Below are 22,539 nucleotides of genomic sequence, written 5' to 3'. Positions count from 1 at the left end.
GTCCTTCCTCCTTTCACCGGGCACCCACAGATCTGAAGAATATGTAGTCGTTGAATTTTCGCTTCTGCAAAATGGAGAACAAACCACACAACAAAAAAGATCCACGCCAGCTAGTTTTTTCCTGGCAAGCTTTAAATGGTGTATAATTGATGAAAGCGATCTAAAACACTGGCATGAAGCCAAGAAAGTTGCTCCCTTTGCGCCAGCAAAAACAGGAGCTATCATGGGTATGTAAAGTGGTAAGGCAAACACATCACTCCTCAGAGAGCCCGTCCCGCAGCTGCTGAATATTCAATTAGATTCTTAGGTGACAAGCATTGTGGAAACCACCACCAATTTCACACCTACATTGTCTTAGCCTTCATTGAGTGTAGGTTAGCATGCGGAAGTGAGTTCCTGTTCGGCACTCGGGTCCAATCTTCAATCTGCTGTTAAGTATAAAGAAGCTATCTCTCCCTCCTATGCCCTGGGCTCGCACTTCTTCGCCATAGTTTCCGTATAGCGATTAGAAGTCAGGGGTTATATGGTACCAGCAATGATAGGATAGTTGTTATATGTATACCAGCTCGTTTTTCCGTCAGAAGTCACATTATCCTATGAGTCCCGCTGCATGAAGCGCGACGAAAGTTGTCCTTGCTGAGGAGCAGCTTTCCAATGACTCTTCTTCGAGAAGAATTCTCAAGTTCTTGGCATGTGCTCCTCCGCATATTCTATCATACGAGTATGTGCGCTAGTTTACGCCAGGATGCACCTTAATGCACATTGTTTTGAGGAGTTATGTGAACACTATCTATCGACCGTATGACGTTCAAGTTTTCCTTGAACCTATGCATTTTTGATAGAAGTTTGGCTTAACCCTGCAACGGGCTCAGTTTCTTCAGATTGCATCTTTTATATGGGATGCATAATATGCACGCACTCTGGGTATGATGACAAGTGTTCGCTGAAAGTTTGGATGGTTCCTCAAAAGTTATGATTTGATTCGTGTGAGTTCAACATCTGCTAGTTGTCAACCCCCATTGACAATGGGTGGGAGACGATTTTCCTTTGGCCCGAGGTTTTCTCTGCGCCCGGAATAGAGCAACTTTGCTAAAATTAGATTGATTACGCAATTATGGCCGGGGTTGAAGCACATCATTTTCACCTCCGGTCCAGGTTTTCCTCCCTATGGTTCCGCTTCCTATTGATCACTACACAAATTCTGTGCACGAAGCATAATAATCGAGGATGGACTGGAATGTGATGTATTAATATCAAAAGCAGTAGTTTTATGGTAGTTTTGCAAAAGCTGCTGTTTCTAAGATCTATGCATTATACTTCATTCCATCCTTCAACGAATGCCTTGAGGGGGTGTGGAAGCTCACTGTGGAATCAGAAGCTATATAAGTAGTAATCGAATGTCAAGGTGTAATTCCCGGCCCATGGACTAAGTAGTTGCAGGGACTAAAATGTGAGCGAGAACGGTGAACTCTCTGGGTTTCAACTATCCTCATTTCAGCAGAAAGGACTCTATCGGGATCCACCTATTTGCTCCGGTAAAATAAGGCAATGGCAGTTAATCATGAAATATGAAAAACAACAAGAATTTCCCTTTTGTCTTGACGATGCAACTCTTAGTAACCGGTAATCCTGACCGTATCAAAAGAGAACCTCAGTCGAAATCCAGATTCTACATACATATATCCATTTGGAATGGAATTAAGTTGGGACCCAATCTTTAAGAGACGAGTTGAAAGAAGCTCCTTCTCTCAACATTCCCGAGCTTACGCCCTAATCGGGGTCACCTTATGAGGCCAAAAACCTATTCAGGGGTAAGCATTGGTTTATTAGTAAAAGCTGACAAATCTACTTTTCCTGACAAATCGTCTTGGGAAAACTACATAGGTTGTACAAGGGTGAGCTTGCACCGGCCCTGTGATTATCCCAACTCGTTAACTCACATGGCAACAAAGAAGGCCCGGCCGGCAACTGTGAAGGCTTCATTTGTCAAGGCCAATGGGCGGGTCTGCCTGAAGATGCCAATCTATCAGATTACAATAATTAGCGTGTGAGCCGCTTAGGAAGCAACTCTTACTTTGGCTTTGAGTGGCTGGGTATTTTATAAAATGTTGGGAATGACATAGGTTGTATACCTCTTCCATCAACATTAAATGGGATGATGCTCGATTTAACCTGAACTTAAAGGCATCTTTATCTAAAGCGAAAGATTTTAATGGACCTCATGCAAGAGATGGATGCCTCAATAACCGCAGTCAACATAGATTCTGGAGATGAAGCATCAATAAATGATCAATTACCTGAAGAACGTTATCATAAATACAGCCACAACCATACCTGGCCACAGCCACAAAAGGAGTCGGAACGGCTGGTTTGACGATGAATGTAAGCTAGCAACGAAACGGAAGAATGCTACATACCGAGTAATGTTGCGTTCTCAAAGAACGCGAACACGCGCAGAGACTTATCACGAACTTCGTCGAACGGAGAAGCGACTTCATAGACGGAAAAAGAAAGCCTGGGAGAACCAACAGGTCTGTGAATTTGAAAAGTACAGGGAGAAACCGTACCAGGCGCGCAAGTTTTACCTACAAGTCAGCAGGATGAAGCCTTACACGCCTCGATGTTCATCCTGCCGAGACAAGGAGGGAAATCTGATTTCTGACAGAATGCGCATGGGGGCGCGATGGGTTGAGTACTTTGATGAACTACTGAACAACCAGAACATCGGCGAGTTGGAGATCCCGCCAATTGAAGACGACGGACAAATACTGCCACCACCAAGTGTAGGAGAAACAGTTCATGCAATTCATCGGTTAAAAAATCATAAGTCGCCAGGAGCCGATGAAATTACAGCCGAATTGGTTAAATATGGAGGCGACCAGTTACACCAAGTGGTTCATCAACTTGTGCTCAAGGTATGGGACAGCGAATCAATGCCTGACGATTGGCAACGAGGCATTATCTGTCTCATACATGAAAACGCACATATCACACAGTGCAGCAATTATAGAGGCATCACGTTGCCGAGTATCATCTCATCTCTCATCCCACTACGCCCAGAACATCATAGGCCGATACCAAAGAGGCTCCACTCCAGGCAAATCAGCAACAGATCAGATTTTATCTCTGCGGCAAGCGATGGAAAAACTGTTGGAATACGGACAACAGTTGCACCATCTATTCATCGACTTTTAAGCCGCCTATGATAGCATAGCCAGGATAAAACTGTACACGGCCATGAGAGAATTCGGTATCCCGACAAAACTAATAAGACTGACTAGGCTCACCCTGACCAATGTGCGAGGCCAGATAAAAGCAGCAGGATCACTCCCAGGATTAATCGACATCAACAACGATCTACGACAAGGGAATGTCCTATCATGCGTCCTCTTTAACTTGGCCCTGGAGAAAGTGATCCATGATGCTGAGGTAAATGCAAGAAGTACGATCCTCTTTAAGTCCACCCAACTACTGGCCTGTACTGACAATATCGACATCATGGGAAGAACGACTCGAGATGTACACAGCTACGATGATGAAATCCGCGCACGGTTGTTGCTAGAAAACAGAGCCTATTTCAGCTTACAAAAACTGTTTCGCTCCAAACGTCTCACAATGGGGTCAAAGCTCTTACTGTACAAGACAATGATCTTGCCAGTCCTCTTGTATTTCTCGCAGACTTGGGTTCTTAACAAGATAAATTGCGAACACTGGGCTGCATTCGAGAGAAGAATCCTCCGAAGAATTTTTGGTCCCCTACATGAGGATGGACGATTTCGTAGCCTACATAACGACGAAATCTATGACCATCTATACCATGACCGTCAAGTTGTGGATAAAATCCGGCTCAATAGGTTACGTTGGGCGGGTCACTTAATCCGTTTGGATGAGGGTGATCCAGCCCAGAAATTCTATAAGGGCAATATCTATGGTAGAAAAAGAAGACGGGGTAGACCCTGTCTGAGATGGAGCGATGGCGTAGCTCAGGACGCCAGACAGCTTTTAGGGATATCGAATTGGTGGACCTCGGCGCAAAATTGGGATGTCTGGAGTTCCTTATTAAGGCAGGCCTAGACCGGATACCGATTGTTGCGCCATTGATGGTGATGAAAGGGACCCAGTCCTTAATAGACGAGTTGAAAGAAGCCCCTTCCGTCAACATTCTTGAGCCTATACTTCATTCGAGGCCACCTTATGAGGCTGAAACCCTATCCACGGGTAAGCATTTGTCTCTGAGTAAAAACTGTTAACTCTAGTCTTCCAGTCAAATCGGTTTGAGTGAACTGCACAGGTACAAGGGTGAGGGGAAAGCATCGCTCGAGGCATCTGTGGTTCAGTGCAAATCGAAGCCGCACTGGCCCTCTGATGATCTCAACTCGTCAACTCGCATGTCAACAAAAAGGCTCGACCGGCGACAGTGAAGGGTTCATTTGCTGGTAAGGCTATCAAAGTCTATGGGCGGGCCTTGTTTGGTGTTCTGTTATTTCCCTGCGATGTTAGTCAATGCCAAACAAATCTTTTGGGGAAGTTTTAATATCAACACGAGAGATCCAAACTGTTGAAATACTGATCTGAACTGCAAATACTCAACTTAAACAATGAATTCAGTTTCGTTAATATGGTCAGGCGATCACCGTAACAACCAGTGCCAGTGTTGGGGAAACAACCCAGATTATCACAGCTTATGAAGGTAGCTGCCCATTCAGTACGCCAAAGGAATATAAAATATAAAAATAGTGAAGAAAAGAAAGGGCACGCCTATACGGAGCTTTGATATCTAATTCAGCTGGTGGCTGGAATCGGTATAAAGAGGCTGTAAGACTACATCCGGTAATGGCAAAAGGAGAAATGTCATAGTTGCCTCTACTTATTTACCCTTTGTGTCCTCTACTGACCCAATAACTTAGTTATTGGGATATGGTAACGTTCGCAGAATCAAATGATTTTGAACTCTTAATAGGCGCGATTAAACGGTTCCCTGGTGTCGTCGGGAACTATAATAGCTCAGAAAATCGATCAGAGAACTTCTGAATCATGATTATGAAAGCAATAAGAATGGAGACTGTTTAAACTTCCGGAACCCACAGCATGAATATAAGAGGCTCGTAAAACGTTCGAGACGAGATTCCGCTAGGTCACACTGTGAGGCACTTGAAGGTCAAAAACAGTCGTCCTTAAAAAGAATGGGTGGGCCAAGTTGGACTCTCTTAGGAAACTAGATGGAACTTTCACGAGCTCCAGAGTTTAGTCAATGCTGGTTCTGTTGGAAGTACACCATCCAGCAAAACAGCTTTCGATAATACGTCGGCATCAACAACACCACGCTGCACTGCACACAACAGTACAGTACACGCTGAAGCACTCTTCTCCACCGTCCAGCTGAGGTTTCCGTTGAAGTTCGCGATTAACTCCAAAGAGTGTGCATGGAATTCTCGGAAATGGATCCCTTGCATTGAGCAGGTATTCCCAGGCTCTATGTATCTCCAGAAACTCCGAGAGCTCTATCAAAAATCAAAGATGAGATTTAAATCTGCAACTACAATCACTTGTGTATTGTTGTACAGTAACGGCTGTCAAATTTCATTTATCTGGAACGTCGGCGGGACCCACTAAGGCAGGACATTGCTAGATTGACGCAATTTAGCTCTGGCAATGCTGGCAGACAGGCGAAGAATAAAGTGCAGAGGGGTTACCGTCACTATGCCATCCCCAATGAAACATCCGTAGTTGGAATTCTGGACACACTAAAGCAGGACGCTCCAGACGTGTCCAGAATGCAACATACGCGAGGAACCAGCGGAGCTTTTTCAGATCTCTTAACGAAGCCCAACAGAGCGTCCAGAGAGTGCAGTTTTCGGTGACGGAAGCGAAAGTGTGTTGAGGTGGACTTTGGGGGTTACCCGCCCAGCATGCTGAGCATGCTGAGTGGTGATCCGCAATACCAATACGCCTGACATGAATTTTGCGGAAGTTTCCGAAGAAAAAGTTCGACGAGCCACAAAGAGCTTCAAGAACTGGAGGCTCAGTATAAAAAATTTACCAGCATACACAGTCGGTTGGCACACACACTAAATGGGGTCATGAGTCCGCCGGAGCAATTTCCACCCTTCCTCACTGCGGAGATTACCTACCTTATCCCTAAGAAGGACACGATGCAGGACCCCGCAGACAAAAGACCGATTACTTGCTTACCAACCCTCTACAAATTCATAACGTCATCATTAGTGGGAGAATAACGACATTCTGACCGAGGAGCAGAAGGGCTGCCGAGTTGGATCAAGGGGTTGCAAAGGGCAACTCATTATCGACTCGGTAGTTGTAGGACAAGCAACTAGAAGCCAAAGAAACCTCTTTAATTTCTATATCGATTATGCCAAGGCTTTCGACAGCGTTCCGCATACCTGGCTAATCGATGTCTTACCTCTGTATCGCATTGATCACAAACTAATAAAGTTTCTAGCGACAGTCATGGAAGGGTGGCACACCACCTTATCGGTGCTTTCATCTGAGGGTGTGAATACCTTAGAGCCCATCTATATACGGAAGGGTATCTTTCAGGGGATTCATATAGTCCCCTTTGCTTTTGTATGGCACTGAACCCCGTGGCTACTGAATGATGTTAGAGGGCATGGTATTGCAATAAAGTATGACCTACGTGCTAAGTGCGAGCTGACACACTTGATGTACTTTGATGACATCAAGCTGTACTGACGAGCATCTTAGAATTCTGTTGCGAATAGTAGCATGTTTAGCTGTGATATTCGGGTGGAGTTTGGATTAGACAAGTGTCGAGTCTAAGCCATCTTCAAAGGTCATCACGAGCTGGATGTCGGACATAGCATTAGTGACCTCCACATCGAAGCTATGACCGAGATAGGCTTCTAGAAGTACCTAGGAATTCTGCGAAGAAACCCATGCTCGAGTTGGTGATCTGAAGGATGCTGCTGTCTGAATTCCTGCGACGTGTAAAACTGGTACTGAAATCGCATCTCTCGGGGATGAATAAAATAATCGCATTGAATGTATTCGCTATCCCTTCACCTGCTTATGCATTCGGAATATTGCCGAGGACGAAGACCGATCTGGAAAGCGTCCAGCCGCGGATACGGACCATTATGTCCAAATTCCGAATGCATTATCCAAAGTCTGCCGTGGAGCGGATGAACCTGCCTCGTGTCATCGGAGGCAGGGCGTGGTTGACGTAGCGGCACCACATCATCGGTAAGTCGACCCGCTGCGCGCTTATTTTTACAGCAAAGAACAGGCGAGTCCCTTGTATGCAGCTCTATCGATCTTTCAATGCTCTGAGTGGGGTGAAGTCGGGCCAAGAGCGGATTGATGAATGGACTACTTTTGCCCGTCTCCATGCCCTTGGTATATATCACAAGACTATGCTCCTCCTTACTCCCCTCAGAAGAGGCTCCAAGATGATTCCTAGGCCTTTCTGGATTAGTGCTGGGAAAATGGCATCTGGGTGATTTCAGTGCTTTAAAAGTTCCCACTGCCCCCTTAGTCTAGCTTCTGAACATACCTCTTTTGCTAGTTTCCAGTTCCCCTTTCTTCCAATTTTATTCATTGTTGCCAGGCAGAATGTTGTCGTCTGTCGCCGTGGATAGGACCCCGGGAAATGAGTGCTGAGAAGCAGGTGTACCCTGTCCTCCTGATTGTCGGTAAATGTCCCATCTTCTTTCTTCAAACAGACAGAGGATATTGCCCGTCTTTGGCTACAGTCTTGTAAAGTCTCGTGCTCTAGACAGATGTTTTCCACGACTATCCGAGATGCTTTTAGAATTTCAATCGAGAAAAATGGCAGCATTCTGCTGTGTGGTGCTATGCTAGATGGTTTCTTTGCAGCCTTCGTAGCGCAGTCCGTTTATGTATAAGATAGAATCTTCATCCACTTCCTCGGATACACATTATTACCCTTATCGGCCTAAAAGGCGACTGGGAGGGTGATTGGTTTGATCACATGTAGCCTAAATACGAAATCTTTGTATTTAGCTAATCATACCAGAGCTTTTGCGCTGTTCAACAGAAAGCTAATGGGGTGATGATTCAGTTGAATGGGGCGAACCTAAACTAAATAGACTTAGTAAAAGGAACTATTATAATTAAGTATAATTAGGTTACATAGGTTGCATAGCATCTTCGATGGCTAGTATAGACTAGACTGTCCAAAAATGTACAAATATTGAAAGATTCTCAGAATTAAATAGAATTGCGAGTTGCCCCTATTATCTGTGAAGGGCGAATGAGCTCCGCAAATAAGGATATACTGAGCTAATTAGAAGAAAACTTCTTTATTTTTAGAATTATGAAATATGATACATGCCAATTCAATCACATTTCCAAGTGTCATTTGATGGAGGCCGGAGGTATCATTATCCTATCATCAAATCTGCAGAGCTTGTTTTTGTAATGCGATGAAAATTCCAATCCGATAAAGAAAATTGAGGAAGAAAAGCACCACATGAAAGTCAATAAACGGAAAGGATCTCGACCTCAAATGCGAAGGACCTCTCGAAAACTCAATGAAATATAATACGCACGACTTTGTCACTGATCCTTTATGCTGGGAGAGTGACTCTTTTTTTCGGTCATGTCCCCCGACTTCCAGGATATATAAAGCACTCCAGGCGACCGCATAAAGGTTAAATATGGCTGCTATTCAAGGAAGGCAAGTTGCCATGAACAAATGTCTGTCTGCTGGAAATTTATTCAAGGGATTGAATATTGTCACTTTTTTCGTGTACAAGCGGAAGGATGTTATATTCGTTGCCAGAATGTCTTGATTTGGTGGTTTTGTTGCATTATAACTCCCTCCTGCATTGTAGCATTGTTACAGACAATGTAGTCGATTTCGTTTTTGCCTTGTGACAGGGTTGCTTCCACTATAGCGGGAAATTGAAGGATATACGACAGGGAGATGAGAGCTAGTATCCGGGTCTTTGCCGTTCATGTCGTTGGTTGCTTCTCATGGTACTTGCGGAAGCGAAAGAATGAACCATCTTTTGTAATTTAATGATATGCATGGTGTGCAGAAACAGGACGAAAAAATGTCGAAAAACTTTTGAAATCTAACTAACTGAAATTTGCATGCTTGTCCCATGCTTATGGAAGTGTATTCAAATGTGTCTATTTGCTTTGTTGCCTGTCGCTATGTATGCTTGCAACAAGAGCAATGAAATAACCATGCCCGCTCTTAGAATTTGAAATAGAAATTTCGAGATGAATAAGGACGAGTCCGGGTTTTGGATTTAGTAGTGCTTCGCTTCAATTTGAGTACTCACTATTCCTAATTAAATTGCTAAGCGAGGAAATTCAAATCTGGAATCTCATTCTCGGAATTTAGGTCGGTACAATGTATAATGGATAGTCCAATATGTAATACACTCGTCGTACTACTGTTGAAGTGCCATGAGAACATGGTGCTGAGGTTTCCAATTAGTTTAACAAGTATCCATTGCTTCTATCCACTCCACATCATAACAGGACAATAGATTTGGATTTGGGAACTACTATGGTATTAGGACCAGAATAATAATTAGTTCTTTGATGAAATCATGTGCATACTTGGTAATTGCAGGCATTCTCGCACTTTTATGAAAGTTGAAATGCTGCTTTCTGCACTACCTAGGATAAGTTTTCTTTAACTTAATTGTTGTCAGAAGGGTCTTGAAGAGCTTGCACAGAATTCGGTTTGCGGTAGACAGCAAAATGCATTATTATTGAAAATCTTTCAAGGCGCCCTAGGGCTTCCTTCTTTTTCTTTAACTATTTTGTGTGCCTCGTATTTCCAGCGCGCTCCAGTTGCCGATTTGAGTTGTGCGTACTTCCTAGCATGGTCACCCCAATTTCCCCAAAGAGGACATCGTAATTGACATCGAAGCAGGACTCAAATATACATCACTAGAGATAAAAGCCGCCACCTGAGAAGAAATTAGGCGTCTACTAACCACCACCAACCGAATGGCCACAAGGAAAAGACCATCGCCCAATCACCACAAAACTATTAAGGAATTGAAAGATAAACCCGTTTTCTACTTACCAGTAGGCAAAGGAAACGCAGTGATCATCATGGACAAAGAAGCATACGACGACTTAGTACCCAAAAAATTACAAGAAGGTAAATTTCATGTCATCAGGAAGGGCCCTCTGCCAAACTTCGTTAAAAGAGTGGAAAAGGTTCTGGCTGAATGCAAACCCATTATTAAGAAAGCAGCCGAACTGAGAATGCCTAACCCATCTCTGCCTAAAATCAAATGTCTCCAAAGTATATAAAGAAGGCAACGAGGTTGGGGCGATAATAGCAGCAACGAATTCACAGACCCAAAATATTGGTGAATAAAATCCGGCTCAAAAGGTTACGGTGGGCGGGCCACTTAATCCGTATGGATGAGGATGATCCAGCCCGGAAAGTCTATAAGGGCATTATCTATGGTAGAAAAAGAAGACGAGGCCAACCCTGCCTAAGATGGGGCGATGGCCTAGGTATCGAATTGGTGGACCTCGGCGCAAAATCGGGATGCCTGGAGTTCCTTTTTAAAGCAGGCCTAGACCGGATACCGGTTGTTGCGCCGTTGATGATGATGATGAAAATATTGTGAGGTGACTCTTGGAAGAAGTCAAAAGGTTAGCCGTTAAAATAGGAAAACGGGCAGTGGGAAACGGCAGAGAAGTCAATGCCAGACTCAAAGAGCCCGGGGATACAAAGTGATGAATTACTAGCATCCTTCGACGTAAAAGCGCCGTTCTCAAGCATGCTGATGAAGGAAGCACCATACTCCTTCGAAGAATGGATCACGACACACGAAAACTCATCCGAATGGAGGAAGAAGGCTAGTTTATATAAGATACTGGCCTGCATGTGCATGAGTGAATGCTATTCCAGATTCAGGAATAAATTTTATAAAACAACCTCCGAGGTATCACCTCACACCGCTGCTATGCGAGGTATTTATGGAGAACCTGGAGAATGAACGCGAGGAGGCTGGGGCACTCCTGAGATTCTGGATCAGATACGTGAACGATGTTTTAGCAAACATCAAAAGGGAAGAAGCAGGAACAATCCTCGAGGAATCCCAAGTACACAGGAACATCCAGTTCACCATGGAGATCGAAAAGGAAGGGGAGATACCGTTCTCAGACTTAAAAATAATCCGGGAAAGAAGAGATTTTGAATTCAACATCTACAGGAAACGGAACCAAACTTATCCAACCATCACATACACTTCAAACCACGATTGCCACCATAAGATGGCGGCATACAACTTTATGATAAGAACACTGCTCAATAAGGAAAGAAGAAATAAAGATATGAACTACATCCTGAAAAAATGGATACAGCAGGAATCTCATTGAAAATCGGATCAAAGAGAAACTATGCCACGCATTTCCTGCCTGGACTGCGACAAGATTTACGTTGGGCAAACAAAACGGCAAGTCCACAACACATAAAGGAGGCTCAATCCGCTAAAAAAATGTATCTTCACATAAAGTCCGCGGTTTGCTAGACATATATTAGATTAAGTACAAGTTGCATAGCGACAATATTTTGAAGAAAGTTAACGACGTTAGGAAAGCAGACTCCTACAAGAGTCTCCACATCTCGAAAATTCCCCCCGAAATAAGGCTAAACATGGACATGGCCAGCAATTTTTCTACCTTAGTGGAACTTTTAGAAAAGGCTCGGAGAAGAATAGAAGCTTAATTAAGATATTACGATAACATGAGCAGGTATTATAAACCCAAATTATAAAGAAAATTCTCAGAAGATAAAACATTGAAGAAGGAGACAATTGGTTCCCGATATGCGTATTTGTATATATTACCAAATACTTTTAGACAATAAAAAGAAAAAAATATCTTCAAAGCCAATCTTTCACTTTAAGACTTCAGCTAACAAACTACTTCCTAATTCAAACCAGTAACTAACATGTTACTAGTGTAGAGACTCTACTCACCACCTCATGGCCTCAGCAGGGGACCCAAACCCAAAATATCAGTTCGCAAAGGTGGTGTTCCTGAATATTAGAGGGGCTTGCACTAAAATTTGGTGATGCTACGAAAGACATGACCCACTAAGTCAGCTACGAATATCGCAAGTTAATCTTCTAAATAAGAAGCCGCGGACAAGCAAAACCTTTCCATTTGTGTTCGTCTTCTCTTACCTATTCTCTTCTTTCAGAAGGAGTAAATCTCCTTATCCGTAATCTGGGGTGAAGGAATCGATGCACCTATCGGCTCCCCTCTAAACGCCTTTTCTACCTTTGGAGGTAATTATAGGACATTGCAACATTGGGATTCTGTTGTAGGGTTGATTGCTTTCCCAATATTTGTAAGGAAAAAATTGGGGTCGTCTTAAATAATTGTAATGGGAACCTAGCGACACGAAGACAGTACCCAAAAGGGCTAAAAGTCGCCCAACAACATCCAAGCGGCTCTTCGACCTTGGATGTTTTGGCAAGAGGATGTAGACACCGCAAAAAAATGTTCCTGAAGTTTCGCTTGAACCCGGTGTGGAGTCAAAGGAGCAACTCAAATACTCTACCTGTAAGGCCCCCCAGGAACCCAGTAATTAGGAGAAAGTGGGGATGCCGTCCCAATTCATAATGATTCTTTGACTGTCACGTCGCATTCACAGAATATGTTGAGATTCTCCCAACCGCTAGGCTAAAGATCTCAAAACTAAAGTTTACTTGGCAACTACCAACATTATTGCTGCCGTTGACAGAATTTTGGTTGATCGTTTCGGTAGCTAGATTACTGCGACGGAAGTTCGTACTTTGGTCTGCGTTGCAGCTGCTACAATTATTCGATTTGAAAATCAACATACTGGAGCCAATTACAGAGTTATGCGCAGGAAAAGTCCACCATTCTGGGTATTCCGGTTCAACAAAAGAGTCGAAAGTTAAGGAAGGAAATTGGGCGTGCCACGGAAGCACTTCTTGGAAATCCATCACCAAGAGTGCACAGATGCGTCTCCAATATCATTGGAAACTACCATTTGCCCAATGATATGTCAATCGAAGAAATCCTTGAGGTGCGTAAGCAGAAACTTGAGAGAGAGAGCTTTCAGCGACAACCTCCTCCTGGTGAAGTGCTTGGAGCGAGCCAAGCCGTTGCAATTTAGAAGCAGCGTGGTTCCCACACCTTATGCGTCAATGCGAAGCCCTCCCCGAAATGATCATGCCTGGCATAATTGAAGCTAACGCAGAAGCAGTCCTTGAAAAGCCTGATAGTTCCAAGGCGCTAGGAGTTGATAAAATTTTCAACTTCTGGCTGAAGCGGTTCAAGAGCACTTACAGGGCATGGGCAAATTATTTTAATCAGATGATTGTCGATCCGAAATTGGTTGCGCAATTTTTCACCAACGGGGTAACTTTTCTCGTCCCCAAGGGGCAGAATGCTTCTTGCCCTTGGAAATGTCGACCAGTTACTTATCTTCCTACCATCTGTAATGTATTCATTTCAGTTCAGTTCGCGAACATCTGAAAACATCTCCATATTTATAAATTGATAGCTAAGGAGCAAAAAGGATGCGCAAAATGCTCCCGAGGCTGTAAAGACACTCTAAGCGCACCGTAGTTTTATTTGGCTTTGAATCCGTTATCCCATCTTCTGTATGAAGGCAAATTCGGGTTCCAAGTTAAACATGACATATTGTTGAAATGTACATTAGGTCATTTAATGTAAATTGACGACATCAAATTGAATGCCAAAGGCGAGAACCAACTTCACTCCTTGCTGGACATCACTGGACTCCTTGCTGGGATTGGATAAATATCAAATGAAAACAATTGTTCGAAAATGACACAAGTACAGCGAAGGACACAGTCATAATAACATCCAAATTGAGGGTACGTCGACGTCTGCAAATACCTCGGCATATTGCAAGCAACAACAACCTGCTGTGACAATAATAAAATCTAAGTTGTTCAGGGAATTTGAACGGCGTCTAGATCTTAGAGTTAGAATCTGTCAATAGACGGGTATGGATAGTTGTTGCTGTTTACAACATCCACAATAGAACTGCCGAATAATTAAGGATCACTATCCCATGCCTCCAGGGAGTAAGGAGGTACTTGATTTAAAAAGACTGCACCACAATAAAGTGCATTCTCCTCGTGGCTTTTTCTTCGAGAAACAATCCTCTAGCCGTCATGACAGATCATGAACTTGAAAAGCAGAGAATGGGATCCCATGTCGAATGTTACTTCAATCCAACAGAAGATCGACATTTGGAAAGAGAAACCTATTCACGAAGGCCGTATCAAAAATTTGTTGTTGCCAAACATTGACATTGAAGCCTCCAACAAATGGTTGACTAATGGTGTACTTTTCACTGAGAATGAATGATTCCTAACTTCAGCACAGGATGCTTCGTTCCCAAAAAAAAAAATACAAATGGTACATCCTACATCCAGTTGTAGTGTATGCAACTATGAAGAAGAGACTAGTGGTAATTTCAGCGACGGGAATAATCCCAACAAATTTACATAAAGCGCTGAAAAGGCTCGATCTAAAGGCTAGGCTATGCATGGAAATGCAAAAGGTGGTCATCCTTGCAACCTGTGCTATATTCCGTAGAGTCCTCTCCCGTAACAGTCTGGGCTAGTGGGCTTCAGTCTTGATTCGCACTGTCTTCCATTTAAGACCTTTGTCTCTACACATTAGAACCACCGCTTATGTCAACGGGGAGACAACGCAGGTAAGGCTCACAAAGCATTGAAGGAGATACGGGGAGAACTGAATACACTTCTTGTAATGCCTTCTGATTTTCAGATCGTCATGCATATCTTTGATACGAGATACAAAGTTATCCTCGCAGGCACAGAAAATTCGAACTGATCAGAAGAGCTATTCTGGGTACTTGTTCACTGGGATATTTCATTAAACTGAGGTGTCGAGCAAAGCAGTCCACTATGTTCTGAGTACTCAAAGGGAGAGTTTCTCCACGCATGCTTACACTCCTGGTGTCGAATTTCCGATTTAGATCTTAATTTGATCAGCAAAGATATAGATCAAGATCGCCGACCATTTCAACCACGGGCGATGAAACTTTACTTAAGTTATTCAGTATGAAGTATATTGAAATAATCCTTTTATATCCTAAGAAACTATTATCAGGGATGAATAGCAGGCCGCTAACATCAATAGTATCAGAGTCGAAATTGCACTTGAAATAATCTTTGTTTTCAGCCCCCTTTGCCATCTTCACTGGAGATACAGGAAAACTTATTGTTCTTTATAATGGTTGTCGAAATCACGGTGGGGATGTATAATTGTATATGTATATGTGGATATATAGTTAATGGTTAACTAACATAGCTAAAATAAAAAATATTGTACTTCCTATTTACTTTCCACCAATTATCTTCGGTGCTAAAAGTGTTTTTTTTGTGGAGGAAAATATTTAAAATATATTGATTATACCTTCTGCGACTTGATCAAGTTATTTTCAAGGTTTATTGAAATACATTGGAGAAAAATACCTGTAAAGAAAGTGAAACAAAAAGTTAATAAAATAGCACAAATAGAAAAAATTGTGAGAAGCAAATTCAAAAGGTCAAATCCAAAACAAAGTAGCAATCACAACGACACTCACCGAGTGAGAATATCATGCCCTAATCCCAAATGGTACCCCATCCAAGTATGAACAATTTCTAGTAACGCTTAACCTTAAAAATAGAACAAAGACGTATTGTTGCTTCAAAATTGACTTTGCTTGGCGAGTTCAGCGGAATTTCCAGATTCAAATAAAATTTCTCCAGGATTCTATTTAATTCATCGGTATGTCAAAGTATTTCAGTGGTGCTGACATTCTATGATGTTTCAAGGAGTAGTAATTTACTTTATAATAAAAAATTACCAGGAATTCTTAATTTAAACGTAAAGTGCTAGAGGATTTGCCTCGTTCTGGATGCCCATCCATGTCAAATACCGAAGAAAACGTCAAAAAAGTGAAAAAATGGTACTCCAAAGTCGTTATACAAACTTAAGAGATATTGCTAGTGAACTTGAAATTGCATATAGAATCGCTCAACATATTGTGGTGGAAATTTTGGGAACGACACGTGTGGTATCCCTGTCCATTGCTGCAGGCGTGAATTTCGTGCAAAAACAACATCGAAAGACGGTTGTTGAGAACATAATTTCTGAAGCGAACGATCATCCGACCTTTATGAAACGAATAATTGTTGGTGGTGAGATGTGGGTCTATGAGTGTTCCATGGATCCAAGTCAAAAATTGTTCGATCGGGCCTTTGAAGATCAGCTGAAACTGAAAACCGAAGAGAGCTGAAGATCATCTCTTTGGCAATCTACCAGCGGCGATTGAACAAGTGGGCGAAACGTTGCTTCAGATGGATGTTATTTTGGACGAGAGGAGGAGGTTGGATGTGCGTTTGATTTCATCCACTGTCGCCACAAGCAAGCACTTTCTTCGAGACTGTTCAGTATTACATTTCCGGGAGGAAGATCATACGTCCAAATCGCACATTCGTCATCACCATACTTTCCAGGCTCTATCCAGTTCACAGAGCTGTATTTTTATCGTTGCTTTGCAGCGTTCGCCGCAGTTTATTTTGCATCTGATTTTAGCATCTCCTTCACAAGTTCATGGCGTCGCTAAATTTCCTTTATTCCACGCATCTAATACAACAGAGCATATTACAGAGGACAGTCGGGAGACCCGTACAATCCAAATGCAAATAACTTCTGTAACCACTGTTTCCCATGAGAAACTGTCTCACGTGGTAATTCAATTTTTCGTACTTTCACTCGACCCAATTGCACGAAGTAAGTGTGTAGGGCAGCCTGTCCCATCCCACCTATTTCTTCACACTGTTTTCCTGGTGAGTAGAGTAGTCCAATGCAATTAGCCGCATATGTTAGGATGGATTTCACCACCCGCAATTAACCTGCAACCATAGTTTACCAATTCCAACATCAGATGACCTTCCTGGAATCGAGTGGCGTCTCACTATTGGCCAGCTTCATCAATGCCAGATTTACTATCTCTTTCAAGTTTTTTAGTTTGTAGCACAAACTCGCCATCGATCACGGTTATCTGAAATGCCATTCATCGCGATCACGGTTATCTGACATGCAATTGTCACCCCTCTTTAATGAGTGATCTATCCACTACCACTTCCGTCTTCCCATAACATCGCATACGAGTACCTAGCCAGTGCGACGGCGAAGCTCTTCGTTCGAGACAGTGTCAGACCAGCGTCCTCCTATGATACGACGCATACAGATATGAAAGCTTGGAGTCTTTGAGTAAAAGTGGAGTTCACTTTCCTATAAAGCAAAGCAGAAAGAACACTTGCACAAAACAATTTCAACTTAATCTTGGTGTTGAGATAACTGTATTCCCAAATTTTAGACAAGGGAGCGAAAGTTGATCATCATCATCAACGGCGCAACAACCGGTATCCGGTCTAGGCCTGCCATAATATGGAACTCCAGACATTCTGGTTTTTCGCCGAGGTCCACCAATTCGATATCCCTAAAAGCTGTCTAGCTTCCTGACCTACGCCATTGCTCCATCTCAGGCAGGGTCTGCCTCTTTCCTTTTCCTTCTTCTACCATAGATATTGCCCCTATAGACTTTCCGGGCTGGATCATCCTCATCCATACGGATTAAGTGACCCGCCCACCGTAACCTATTGAGCCGGGTTTACACGAGGACTGGCAAGATCATTGACTTGTACAGTAAGAGCTTTGACCATATGGCGAGACGTTTCGAGCGGAACAGTTTTTGTAAGCTGAAATAGGCTATGTTGGCTGTCAACAACCGTCATCGTAGCTGTTATCGGTTGTGATTTTTGAACATAGATAGGAGAAATGATCAACGGTCTCAAAGTTGTATTCTCCTATCTTTATTCTTCCCGTCTGACCAGTGCGGTTTGATGTTTGAAAGCTGATCAAGCGCCGTTAATGTGTTGGGTAATATCTAGTTGGCTTGCCAGACATATAAATTGATCGGCGCCTTGGATGCTCTGCCCATTATTGCATATATGCTATTAGTTTCTCAGGAATGCACTCCAGACATACGCTATCGAAAGCTTTCTCGAATTCGATGAAGACCAGGTGTAGCGAAGATCTAAATTCCGCGCACTGTTCCAAAAATGATCTGTTGGGTGTTAATGGGGTGAATGCAGGAGATCCTGAGCGGAAACCAGCCAGCTCTCTGTCGATCAAGTTTTCGAGATATTTTTTATGAATTCCAGGATTATTTTAACTATTATCTTAGAAACGGCAGGAACTCCGCCATGCTATTAACATAGTATACTGGTCCCAAACCCAGGTAAAGGAGGAAGGTTTGAGGCAATGTAGTCTGTACTATGCTCAGTAAAACAAAAATAAAATGCAGAGATCAGGGAAAGAGATAAATAGAGTATAATTAGAGTTACTCCACTATGTCAAATCCCACCTGATCTCTCTTGGTGACAGGTTCCGCGACAAGCGGAACATCGAAGTCGATGGTAAACGACCAAAAGGCAGACCGAAACAACAGTAGCTTGATACGCTGGATGAGGATTTAAAAGCCTCGAGATTGCACCAGGATCAGGGATTCGATAGAGCCAAACAACGAAACCGATCACGATGAGCCGACCCCGCTTGTGAACTGGACAAAGGTTGAAGAAAAAGAAGAAGATCTATGCAACGGCAGGGAGCACGAAGGTACCCTTCCGATTGTCACACTCAAAACTCTGGAAAAGGCCACGGATTCTCAAGATACCCTTACGAATGGAAACTATGTTTCATCAGCAGTATCTGCAGGTATAGCGATAAATAATTCAGCAGGGAGGCCGTAGAGTCTAGCGGTTTTACTCCCTTCGACTGCATTGATGATTGAAATCGGCATGTTACAGTGACGAGCCATCTCATCCTCAAGAGAAGGAACCTCACCAGATGTGATCGGTTAGGAGCCATGATGAAGTGTTCTTTCCATCTCTTCAGTTGTTTATTATCGTAGATGAGAAGTCGGCAGTTGACGCTTCATAGGACCTTCGAAAGATTTGGGATCATATGCAAGCACTTCCGTGATGCGGTATACAGTTCTGATATTATTGCGATCTGCGGCATCTTCCGCTCCTCTGACCAGCGCAATAGTAAGTTCTCTCTTCTCGGGATTACGATCGATATCGAAGTTCGAGCGCGTCACGCCGCCCTCCCTTGCAGCGGTCAGTAGAGCCCCTTCCGTTCTTCGATTCGCTTCCACGATTCCGCAGTTAGCCGGCAGGCCCTTCGGGACGTAGCTGACAACCTATGTAGCACACGAGAAAGGAACAGTTTTAATTGCAGCCCAATGCTCATCGATATTCTCAGCCGGGTTACTTAGTAAATCTGCCGCTCTATCACCAAGATGGCTCTCCCTCTGTCGAGTGACAGCTAGGTAATAAAAGTGGTTGATGTTGAACGCATGTTGAATAACACGGAAGCGATCATCAGATGGTGATTCCTTGGAAGCCGATGTCAGTGCCTCTCCTGATACACATATCCAGAAGATAGCTCCCAAATCTATTACCGATCGCAAAGTGGTCGATCTGATTTCTTGTTCGGAGCCGGTCAGTTGAAGCTTCCTTATGGCGGCTTCTGTTCTCAAATAATAAGCCTCAGCAATATGCCTGGATGCCGAACCTTCCACCATTACCGTTACGGTCGCCATGATCCTATTTCTCCCGCACATGCTCGAACAAGGTTTTGTTAGATTCCTTTGAATTACGTTAATTACTCGTCGAAACCATATCTCTCTACTAGACGTCTACGTCATGACACGCGCCTTGTGATAGACGAATTTGCGTCTGCTACCATTTGGGTTTTCGTAGTACAAAAGGATATTGCCATAAGTGTGACAAGTACTTTCCAGATTCCTATCATCTTAGGCCCAGAATGTCCAGCTTATATTGCTGGAATTCCTGCTGGAGTTGGAGAAAGCGAGAATTCTGAGGACCCTCGCTACCGTTATCAAGGAGAGTGTGCACATTGCAGAAGCCAACGATAGTCCGTTTTTGATAGCCAAAGGTCGTGTGCATGAGGTCAGTCCTTGTCCAAAGCGTTGTTGACGTTTCAGTAGCAATGAGGTTTCAACATTTTAAGGATCTACCTTTCTATCCCTTTTAGTTGCCTCTTACAACAAGCGGGGAAGATTTTGAGTGTGTTCTTAAGTTCCAACTCATAGATCAGATTTGCGTAACCCTCAAGAAAGCAATAAATTAAAATCGGCCCGCCAGCCTAAGAGGACTAACTGGTTGAAGTGCAAGAAATATGTCAGCGCTCATCTCCACGTCATACTTCCATTGAAAACTTGTCACGAAATCGACAATGCTGCCGAGCAGTTCACCCTCCTCCGCCGCTGAAAAGTAGTGTGCATTCAGGAAAATATCGTCGCACAAATCCAACAGCTGATAAGGAGTAAACGAAATTTAAGGCGGGAACGGTAGGAACATCGATCCTCCAGACTGAAACAGGAGCAAGCAAAATTCACCAAGGCACGAAGAAATGCTCTGAAAGCGGAAGTAGAACGTGAATTTCAGCACTTCACGAGCAGTCTCAGATACTATCATAGTATGAAGCTCGGATGAATTTCCCCTAAGCGACTCAAATGATTGAAAGACTGACAGTAGAGCAGATGGCAGCTTTCCTGACGGCCTGGGCGAAGTTACGGGGTTTATAAGATACCTATTATGCAAATCCACTGACAATCCTGCGCCTAATATGGGACTGCTGATGTCTGCTACTACAAAACACCATGGAATTTGCCGCCCCTAGTTTAAGTTGTTGCGGAATCAGCTTGTGATTCCGCGATACCGGGAGAACTGAGACGTCTGCGCTTGTGTCGACCAGGTAATGGCGCTTACTCGAGAGATCATGTATTGTTAGGCGGCGTGGAGCTGCGTTCTGCGTAAGTCCCCATGAGTTCAGTATTTTGAAGATGTGAACGTGCACCGACTTCTTGGCTTTGTCGGCAAAGATGCGATGATATGAGCAAATTGTAGGACTCGTTGAGGTCCCCGACGCGCGACTATCGGATCGTCATTTCGGTTGGAGCACCGCCAACGAAAAGCTCCTACTGTTGCCGCCAGCGTAGAGACGATAGCTGCGAAGGTGGCCACTGTTTTCTGAAGTTCAGAGATTTGATCAGCGGTGTTTTCTAACACCTCTAAAGATCCGGAATCCGCACGGACCAAGATCATTTGGGTCTTCTCCGGGAGTCGCAGTAAACACAGCGACTTTAGAAGCTCAACTCCGAACTTATCCCAGCTCAACTGCTTCATCTCACGCAGCAGTTGGCTCGGGAAGCTGTCGTGTAAGGTGAGCTCTGTCAGTTAGTGACTCAGCTTTGCTAACTGTCCGTTTGATGAGGGTCCCCTTTAATGTTGAGTAGAAACACATCGTCGATGTCAAGTCCAGTCTACTGGACGTCGTCGAGGCCGACGAGCGGGTGATTGAATCGCGTAGCATCAGTAGTGATGCCCGCGAGCGCTTACTGCGCCTCTAAAATTGTGTGGTGGGGACTTACTGCAGAAAAACAGTATCAGCTGGGGGTAGGGTATTGTGGAGGTGTTGTAGCGTGGAGCCGCTTAGCGGAGATTCGTCCGAGATCCACCCCATAGTAGCGCAACTCACCACGAATCGAAGCTCACCCGCCTGAGTTGCTAGCCTACCTTCAGGTTGACAGTCATGAGGCCGGCACAGGAACCGGGCAGAAAAACAGTCTGCTGTTAACAAGCAGGAGACAGAACAGAAAGCTAAAGCGACCGGTACAGGCTGAACCACCACTAAGGCTTGCTAATGGAAGCTGGGCGAGGAGCCATGACGATAAAGCAGCAGTGTCTGTGACTTATCTGCAAGGTGTTTTTTAACCAAATTCCTCGTGGCATAGCACAACGGAGCAACTTCATAGAATTGTGGTGGCGAAAATTAGCCGAGTATTAGAGGAGAGGAAGTATTGTTCTGAATGTTTCTGGACATAGGACAGGGATTCGATAGAGTATGGCACGAAGGTCTGGGGTGCAAAATTAAAATATTGCTTCCCACTAATGTTCACAAGATTCTTAAATCATATCTTTTCGGGCGGAAGTTTAGAATTCGGTGGAAAAGTTTAACTGCGGGTGACCACAACGTCAAGTCTCAATGCTGGCTTACCGCAAGGAAGCGTACTAGGACCGATGCTGTACCTTATCTACACATCACACATAGCAAGTAGTAGTAGTATAGTCATATCTATATTTGCGGATGTTAACCCATGTAGAATCTCGATTAGCATCTTGCGTTCGACAGCAGCACTTAAATCAAAGCGAGGACAGGCTGACCGCCTAGAAGATCGAAGTAAATGAGTCGAAATGACCTTATATAACATTCATGCTCCATCAGGAAACCTGCCTCTGATTAACTTAAATGGAACCCATGTGCCAAATATCTGGGATTGCATTTGGACAGACATGTTAAGTGCAAAAGGCATATTGAAGTCAAGAAGCAACAGATGACCATTAAAGCAAGGAGTCTACACTGCTTTTATACAAGCGC

At 43.7% G+C, this 22,539-nt stretch overlaps 1 protein-coding gene across 1 annotated transcript in view; it reads right to left on the bottom strand.

Annotated features, from left to right (window-relative positions):
* LOC119650357 (putative dipeptidase MGYG_00085) overlaps positions 1–22,539 on the bottom strand; it is a 134,983-nt gene that overhangs the window by 78,646 nt on the left and 33,798 nt on the right. The gene's annotated exons all lie outside the window — the stretch shown is intronic.

Source organism: Hermetia illucens, chromosome 2 (assembly GCF_905115235.1).
Source record: "Hermetia illucens chromosome 2, iHerIll2.2.curated.20191125, whole genome shotgun sequence".
NCBI lineage: Eukaryota > Metazoa > Arthropoda > Insecta > Diptera > Stratiomyidae > Hermetia > Hermetia illucens.
This window is presented reverse-complemented; position numbering and strand designations above follow the sequence as displayed.